At 41.9% G+C, this 9,269-nt stretch overlaps 1 pseudogene across 1 annotated transcript; it reads right to left on the bottom strand.

Moving 5' to 3' along the window:
- Positions 1 to 7,698: 7,698 nt before the first annotated feature.
- On the bottom strand, positions 7,699 to 7,919 carry LOC308234036 (SNRPN upstream reading frame protein-like; annotated as a pseudogene). The gene has a single exon. The product of its transcript is annotated as an SNRPN upstream reading frame protein-like (transcript).
- Between the last annotated feature and the right edge of the window lie 1,350 nt (positions 7,920 to 9,269).

The following is a 9,269-nucleotide window of genomic DNA, read 5'->3' as shown; positions in this document are numbered from 1 at the left end:
CACTTACCTGTGGCTGAGGTGCAGAAGAAGGGGTGGGGTTGTGGAATCTGGGGAAAGTAGTAGGCAGATGGTCCAGGAGAGGTGGAAGCGAGTCTGATGCTGAGTCATATCTAAACCCTGGTTGCCATTTCTTCCTGAGAGATAGCCCCTCCCTCCAGTCTCCAGGCAACCAATATAGCCACACCCAGATCCCACCCTGAATAACACCATGGAATCTGAATACTCCCTGAGGCCATAGGATCTGCCCTAAAAAGAAATCTTTAGAAGCTAGGCACCTCAATTACACAGCTACACTGCCAGGGACCTTCAAAGTGCTTCAGTGTGCCTCACTGGCAAACTTACTGCGGGTACTCCTGTGAACTGCCACTGGGAGTAAGTGCCTATCCACCACAGGTGCAGCAGCAAAAGCTGAGTCTGCCCAACCCATAACTACAGAACTCTGGGCATCACAGTCACAGCTTTCCAGAGTGCAGGCCCCCTGAGCCACATCACCCCGACAGACAGTTCCTTGGTGCCACTGTGAGTCCCCACTGGGCACGTATGATTTCAATTAAGGGTGCAAGACAGCAAAAATTAGGATACTCCCCTCCACGGCTGCTGACTTCTAGACACCACAGTTGTGCCTCTCAAGCTCGCAGGCCTACATCAAGAGAACCCAGAGAGCTCAAGTAGGAAGTTACACTAGATTACCAAGCCCAGGAGAACTGAGAGAATACACCAGTAGCACTATCACCAAAAGAACCTGGGTAGCAAAGCAATTGGATCTACAATTAAAACATTACAGGAAAACATGGGGAGACAAAAAAGCAACTCCCAAAGGAAAGAAAAAGAGGAATCACCAGAAAGGGAGTTAAATGAAATTGAGGCTAGCAGCTTAACAGAGAAAGAATTCAGAGTAATGGTTATAAGGATGTTTAAACGGATGGATGACAAATACACACAATTCAATGACAAATACACAAAACTCAATGAGAACTATAAGGAGCTGAATGAGAATGTCACCAACATGAAAAGAAACCAAGAGGAGATGAAGAACGACATAGTTGCAATAAAGAACACATTGGAAGGCTTAAACAGTAGACTAGAAGAGGCTGAGGACCGCATCAGTGAATTAGATGACAAGGTAGGAAAAAACACACAAACACAGCAGCAACTGGAAAGAAGACTTAAAAAGCAAGAAGAGAGCCTAAGGGAGCTTTGGAACAACACAAAACGAAACAATATTCGCATAATAGAGGTACCAGAAGGAGAGGAAGAGAAGCAAGGAATAGAAAACCTGTTTGAAGAAATAATGACAGAAAACTTCCCTGATATAGGCAAGAAAAAAACTATGCAAGTCCAAGAAGTACAGAGAGTCCCAAACAAGTTGAACCCCAAAAGACCGACACCAAGACACATCATAATTAAATTGGCAAACACTAATGACAAAGTAAGAATCTTAAAGGCTGCCAGAGAGAGACAGAAAGTTATCTACAAGGGATCTCCTATTAGAATATCAACTAATTTTTCAACAGAAACACACCAGGCCAGAAGGGAATGGAATGAAATATACAAAGTGATGCAAAGCAAGGGTCTCAATCCAAGAATACTATGCCCAACAAGGCTATCATTCAAAATTGAAGGTGGAATCAGGAGCTTCACAGACAAAAAAGGGCTAAGAGAGTTTATCACTACCAAACCAGCAATGCAAGAAATGCTAAAGGGACTGCTGTAAAAAGAAGAAAGAGAAAGGCAAAAAGAAACACAAACACTAAAGAAAAATAAATATGTTTATATTGATTACTTGGTCTTCTTGTTTTTAGTTACTGAGAGGTGTGCTAAAATCTCCAATTATGACTGTGAATTTGTTTATTTCTTCTTTTATTTTACTTAACTTTTTCTTTATATATATATTAACCCTATGTTATGTCCATACAAATTTAGAATTGTTGGGTTTTCCTATTGAACTAACACTTTTATTATTATGAAATGTTCTTCTTTATCTCTAATAACACTTCTGGCCTGAAAGTACATTTTGTCTCATAAATATAGTCATACCAGCTTTCTTTTGATTATTATTTCATGCTATGCCTTTTTCCATCCTTATATTTTCAAATTATCTGTGTCTTTATGTTTAAACGGGTTTCTAATAAATAACATGTAATTTAATCTTTTCCAAGAAACTGACATTCAGAGAAACCAAGATGGCGGCATAAGGTATACACCTGTACTTGCTGCCTCTCACAACCACACCAAAGCTACAACTAAAAGACAAAACGTATATCACCCAGAACCACAGGAAAGCTGGCTGAGTAGAAGTTCTACAACTAGAAGGAAAGAGAAAAGAGCATTAAGAGGTGCACAAGTGCAGAAAAGCTGAGGTACAAAGGTGTGCGAATTGGGCTGGCGGTTGGCGACTGGGTGCGCTGTTTCTTTCAACCTGAAGGGAGATACAGCTCCCCATTACTCTGAACTCCAGTTTCCAGCAAGACTCTGTGGACCCAGACCCCTACGGGGAGAAGCTGGACTGTCTGCCATCAGGTCAGAAAGTGAGGGTGGCTTTCTTGCAGAGCTGCGTGCAGGAATCATTGTTTACTGCACTGGGGCGTGGGACCCAGGGACTTGGAAATGCGGAGACGCAGAGACGGCTGATTGGCAGCCATCGCTGTTTGCCACACCCTAGTGACTCCCCGAGACACCGCCCCGTCCAATTTACAAACCCACCCAAACTGAGTGCAACAGCTTTTGCATATAAATGGCCTGCCCTTTTGCAGCTTAACCTAACAAACTGCAGCTTTGGTCAGACCAGGAGAAATCTGCAGACCTTGCTGTAGCTCCTGCTGGGTGGCCTCAGACAGTAGCTGACCTGCACCCCATTGGAGATCCAGAAGCCAGTGTACCTAGTGGTCAGTGTGAGACGACACCAGATTTCAACTTCTTACATCCATAAGTGACACATTCAAGAGGCAGACTCAGTGAGCACCAAAGCCCCACTGAAACAAGTCCTGCCCCATAAGGGTGTCTCCAGCACAGCAGTTCTTCCATTATAGACACAGCGGGTCCTCACAGCCAATTGGCCTGGAGGTAAATTCCTCCAAGTATACCAACAGCAATCAAGGCTTAACTACAAGACTCTGCACGCAGCCTACAAAGGGGTGCACCAAGAGTATCCACCTCAGGTGATTGGGGAGGCTGAACCACTGGGCCCTATAGGTCACCTACCACACAAGCCACTCCATCAACACAGGGAAGCAGCCAGAATGCGGAGACAAAGAAACATGTCACAAATGAAAGAAATGGAGGAAAGCAAACTACTGGACATAGAGTTCAAAACCACATTTATAAGGTTACTCAAGAATCTGCTAAAAACCTCTGAGGAACTTAGTGAGACCTTTAAATATCTTAATGAGAATGCCAAAAGAATGGAAAAGGACCAGTCAGAAATTAAGCATAAACTCAATGAAATAAAGAATATACAGAAATTCAACAGTAGATCAAAGGACCCCAAGAATAAACCAAAGATTTGAAACATGAGGAAACAAAAAACACCCAACCAGAAAAACAAACAAACAAAAAAATAATCTAAAAATATGAAGATAGTGTAAGGAGCCTCTGGGACAACATTAAGCGTACCAACATCCGAATTATTGGGGTGCCAGAAAAAGAGAGAGAGCAAAATATTGAAAACCTACTAGAAGAAATAATGACAGAAAACTTTCCCTACCTGGTGAAAGAAATAGACTTACAAGTCCAGGAAGTGCAGAGAACCCCATACAAGAGGAATCCAAAGAGGACCACACCAAGACACATCATAATTAAAATGCCAAGGGCAAAAGACAAAGAGAGAATCTTGAAAGCAGCAAGAGAAAAACAGTTAGTTACCTACAAGGGAGTACGACTGTCAGCTGATTTCTCAACAGAAACTATGCAGGCCAGAAGGGAGTGGCAAGAAATATTCAAAGTGATGAACAGCATGAACCTACAACCAAGATTACTCTACCCAGCAAAGCTATCATTCAGAGCTGAAGGTCAGATAAAGAGCTTCACAGACAAGAAAAAGCTAAAGGAGTTCAGCACCACCAAACCAGTATTATATGAAATGCTGAAATGTATTCTTTAAGAAGAGGAAGAAGAAGAAAAAGGTAAAGATGAAAATTATGAACAACAAATACATATCTATCAACAAGTGAATCTAAAAATCAAGTGAATAAAAAAATCTGATGAACAAAATAAACTGATGAATATAATAGAATCAGGGGCATAGAAAGGGAGTGGACTGACAATTCTCGGGGAAAAGGGGGTGTGAGGGGTGCGGGAAGAGATTAGACAAAAATCTTACACCTATGGATGAAGACAGTGGCGGAGGGTAAGGGCATGGGGTGGGGTGGGGAATCAGGTGGAGGGGCGCTATGGGGGAAAAAAAGAGGAACATATGTAATAATCTGAACAATAAAGATTTATTAAAAAATTTTAAAAAAAGAAACTGACATTCATTTACTTTTAATAAGCTTATTTATATAATTGGGTTTCAGTCTACCATCTTCTATTTGTTTTCTATTGGCTTCATCTTGTCTTTAAATTTATTTATTTATTTGTTTGTTTATTTATTTATTTTAGAAAGAGTGAGAAGAGAACCAAAATGGTGGTGTAGGTAAATGCTGGTACACACTGCCTCCCACAACCACATCAAAATTACAACTAATATTCAGAACCACCATCATTCAGAATTGCCTGAAATCTGGCTGGATGGAAGGCCTACAACTAGAGAAGTAAAGAAGAAAACACATGGAGACTGATAGGAAGGGTGGAGGCATGGAAAAGGCTGGTCCCACATTCACATGTGGTGTGTTTCTTAATGGGAAGCGATATCTAGGTTCCAGAGGCCTCCCATGAGGAGCAAGGGGTCCCAGCCCCACACCAGACCCCTCAGCACAGGGTTCCAGTGCCAAGAAGAGAAGACCCCATAACTTTGGGCTATAAAAACCAGCAGGGATTGTAGCTGAGTAATATAGAGACTGTTGGAGTCCCAGGCAGTGACTCTTAAAGGGCCCATCACAGATTTACTGGGAGTCACTCCCTCTGAACTCCAGCACTGGGGCAGCAGCTTGGTGGGGATCCAGGAATATACAGGCGGGAACAAGGTTGTCAGGCACTGGTGCAAGAACTCTGGGGCAGCTTTCTCCCAGACAAAAGTGCTGGTAGAGGCCATTGTTCCTATGCTGAGACCTCCCCTAATCGCAGAGCTCACTGGCAGCCATATCTGAGTTTCCATCAGCCTGACTCACACTATTGGCTCCACCCTGGTGATTCCCTGAGATCCCACCCCAGCCCAATTTGCAGCCCTACCCAAGCTGTTTGCAGTGGCTTTTCCATGTCTGGCTCAGGCTTCAAACTTACCTGAAATCTCTCAAAACAAGCAGCAGCTGGCTTCAGTGTGCCCCATTCCTCTCAAGAGGCCCAAGGCCTGGCAATAGCAGCAGCTTGCCTTGTTTCAGTTTGGCCTCCCTGGGCACTTCTAAGCCCAACACAAGTAGCAGCCATCTGCAAATCGCTCTCTAGCTCCTGACAGGTGGCCCCAAGAAGGGCACAGGCAATGGCTGACTTTGCTCTGGGGAGGCCCCAAAGCCAGTGCACAGCTTCAGACCACACCAGATTACAACTCTACACTTCCATGAGTGACATACTAACACCAAAGCCAAGTCTAGCTCCATAGGAATATTTCCTGCACAGCAGTTATTCCACTGTAGATACAGCTGGTCTTCACAGCCAATTGACCTGGAGGTCAATTCCTCCCAGTGACACCAACAGCAATCAAGGCTCAACTACAAGACACATCCCACACAAGGGCACACCTAGAGTACCCAGCTCAAGTGATTGGGAAGGCTAAGCCACTAGGCCCTACAGGACACCTACTGTATAAGGCCACTCTACCAATTCCAGGAAACATAGCATCTCTATCTACTTCATAAAAAACAAAAAACAAAACAAAACAAACAAAAAAAAACCACAGGGAAGCAGCCAAATGTGGAGACAATGAAACATGTCACAAATGAAAGAACAGAAGAAATCTCCAGAAAAAGAACTAAATGAAGTGGAAGCATAGCAAATTACTAGATACAGAGTTTAAAACAATGGTTATAAGAATGCTCAAGGGTCTTAATGAGAGCTTCAAGGGACTTAGTGAGACTTTCAAAGATCTTGGTGAGAATTTCAAGGAAATTAGTGAGAACATCAAAGACATGAAAAAGGACCAGTCAGGAATGAAGGATACAATAACTGAAATGAAGAATAAATTACAGGGAATCAACAGTAGAGTAGAGGATGCTGAGAGTCAAATCAGTGATTTGGAATATGAGGAAGCAAAAAACACCCAATCAGAAGAGCTAAAAGCAAAAAGAATCCAAAAATGTGAAGATAGTGTAAGGAGCCTCTGGGACAACTTCAAAAGTACCAATATTTGCATTATGGGGGTGGGTGCCAGAAGGAGAAGAGAGAGAGCAAGATTTGAAGAAATAATGACAGGAAACTTCCCCCACCTGGTGAAAGAAATAGACTTACAAGTCCAGGTAGCACAGAGAGTCCCAAACAAGAGGAACCCAAAGAGGCTCACACCAAGACACATCATAATTAAAATGCCAAAGGTTAAAGACAATGAGAGAATCTTAAAAGCAGCAAGAGAAAAGCCAATAGTTACCTACTAGGGAGCACCCATATGACTGTTAGCTGACTTCTCAACAGAAACTTGGCAGGCTAGAAGGGAATGACAAGAAATATTCAAAGTGATGAACAGCAAGGACCTATAACCAAGATTACTGAACCCAGCAAAGTTATTTAGAATTGAAGGTCAGATAAAGAGCTTCACAGACAAGAAAAAGCTAAAGGAGTTCAAAAATATGAAAAACAAAATGGCAATAAATATATAGCTATCAACAATTAAATCTAAAAATAAAAATAAATGAGCAAGGAATCTAATGAACTACATAAACTGATGAATAAAATAGAAGCAGCGGCATGGAAACATGGAACAGACTGACAAATCTCAGAGGGAAGGGGAGTGGGTGGGAAGAGATTAACCAAAGAACATATGCATATATGCATTACCTATGGACACGAAAGATAGGGTCGTGAAGGCCTGGGGCAGGATGGAAACCAGGTGGAGGAAGAAAAAGGGGGCGGGGAGGGGAACATTTTTAATACTCTCGACAATAAAGATTTAAATATATTTTTAAAAAAGAGAAAGAGGAGCCCTGACCGGTTTGGCTCAGTGGATAGAGCGTCGGCCTGCGGACTCAAGGGTCCCAGGTTAGATTCCGGTCAAGGGCATGTACCTTGGTTGCGGGCACATACCCGGTGGGGAGTGTGCAGGAGGCAGCTGATCAATGTTTCTGGCTCTCTATCCCTCTCCCTTCCTCTCTGTAAAAAATCAATAAAATATATATATATATATTTAAAAAAAAAAGAGAAAGAGGAAAAGGGGGAGAGAGAGGGAGAGAGAAACATCAATTTGTTGTTCCACTTATTGATGCATTCATTGGTTAATTCTTGTATGTGCCTAACCTAAGATTGAACTTGCAATTTTGGTGTCTTGGGACGATGCTGTAACTAACTAAGCCATTCAGTTTGCAGTGAATTATTAGAGCAGCCCTGGAAAACTAAGACAAAGCTCTTTAGAAAAGTTGATGTTTCAATACTGCTTTGTCTTGATGTCCCAATACTGCTTTAACCACCTCTTGGTGTCTCAGCTAAGAATGCCTGTCTCAGTTCCACCTGAAAATTCTCCACATGTATTTGCAAATGCTAGACTGCCTCGGGTACAACTGACACTCTTCATAGCTCAGTGAGGCTGTCCTTCTGTCCGTCTGTGTTTGACTTGGATTTCCACCTCTGATGTGCTGTTCTGCAGTCTGTCTCAGGTGTAAGTGGTCCCTGGGCTGCTCCATTGCACCACTGGCCACTTCTCCTGCTAGAACATCAGACATTTCCCACAGCTCAGTGGTCGGCAAACTCATTAGTCAACAGAGCCAATTATCAACAGTACAACGATTGAAATTTCTTTTGAGAGCCAAATTTTTTAAACTTAAAGTTCTTCTAACGCCACTTCTTCAAAATAGACTCACCCAGGCCGTGGTATTTTGTGGAAGAGCCACACTCAAGGGGGCAAAGAGCCGCATGTGGCTCGCGAGCCGTGGTTTGCCGACCACTGCTCTACCCCATTGCTTTCTTGCATTCCAGGTAGCAATGGATTCCTAAAATTGTAATTTGTTTGTAGTAACCTGTTCCTCCTAACCCGTCCTCCCACAAGCTTTTAGTGTGTTGTCTTTATCCATGGTGTTCTGAAATTTCACAATGTGTCTAGGTATGAATCTTTTTTAATCCTGTTTTGTATTTAACAGGTTCTTTTAGTCTGAAATTTTATATCTTATATCAACTCTGGGGGATGTTCTTCTAATATTTTTATGATTTTTTCCATCAGTTCTCTATTCCTGGGTCTCCTGTTGGACAGATATGGGTTCTTTTAGTTGGTTCTACCTCTCTTGAAATTTTTCTCTTGTGTTTTCCATTTTTTGGTCTTTTTTGCTCTATATTCCAAGAGATTTTCTTGTATTTCTTAGATTTTATTATTTTTATTTTGTTATTTTTAATCTCCATTAACTCTTTATTGTATTCCTTTGCTCTTTTTTCATAGTAGTCTCTTCTCAGATACAATATTTTTTCTTTTTGGACACAAATGGGAATTCTTTGTAGGTTCTTATGTTTTATGAATCATCTTTATTTCTGCTGTGTGTGTCAGTTTTTTTAAATATTTGTTTTGGTTATTCTCACTTGAGCTACAGAATTTCCTCCCGATCTATTTTTTTTAATATATCTTTCTGTGAATCAAAGACAAATTTGATTGATATAGGTAGCTTGGATGGGGTTTTCTTTGTTCTGACCCTGATTTAGAGCTAGGTTTTGTGTTTGGGGGTAAGAATGTGAATGATAGGATTCATTTTAAAGTTCCGGGGCAGGTGTTCAGGTTGAGCCTGTCCTCAAATACCGCAACAAAGTGGGTCCTCTCTGGTGCTCCAAACCTGTACTCTGAGTTGTTACTGCATGAATACAATACATATACTACCTAAATTTCTTTGGAGATGATGTTTCCAACTTGGCTTGGTGCAAAAGTCATTGCTGTATAGCATGATAGAAGCAGGGACCAAAGACCAAGGACTCCATGCTTTGGCTCCATCAGTCCTGATACATGTACCCATCTTTAGAGTTGGGGGTGAGGGCAACAGCATTTATGACACCAT

Source organism: Plecotus auritus (genome assembly GCF_963455305.1).
Source record: "Plecotus auritus genome assembly, chromosome: 1".
Taxonomy (NCBI): domain Eukaryota; kingdom Metazoa; phylum Chordata; class Mammalia; order Chiroptera; family Vespertilionidae; genus Plecotus; species Plecotus auritus.
The sequence above is the reverse complement of the archived record's forward strand: the minus strand, read 5'-3'. Positions and strand labels throughout refer to the sequence as shown.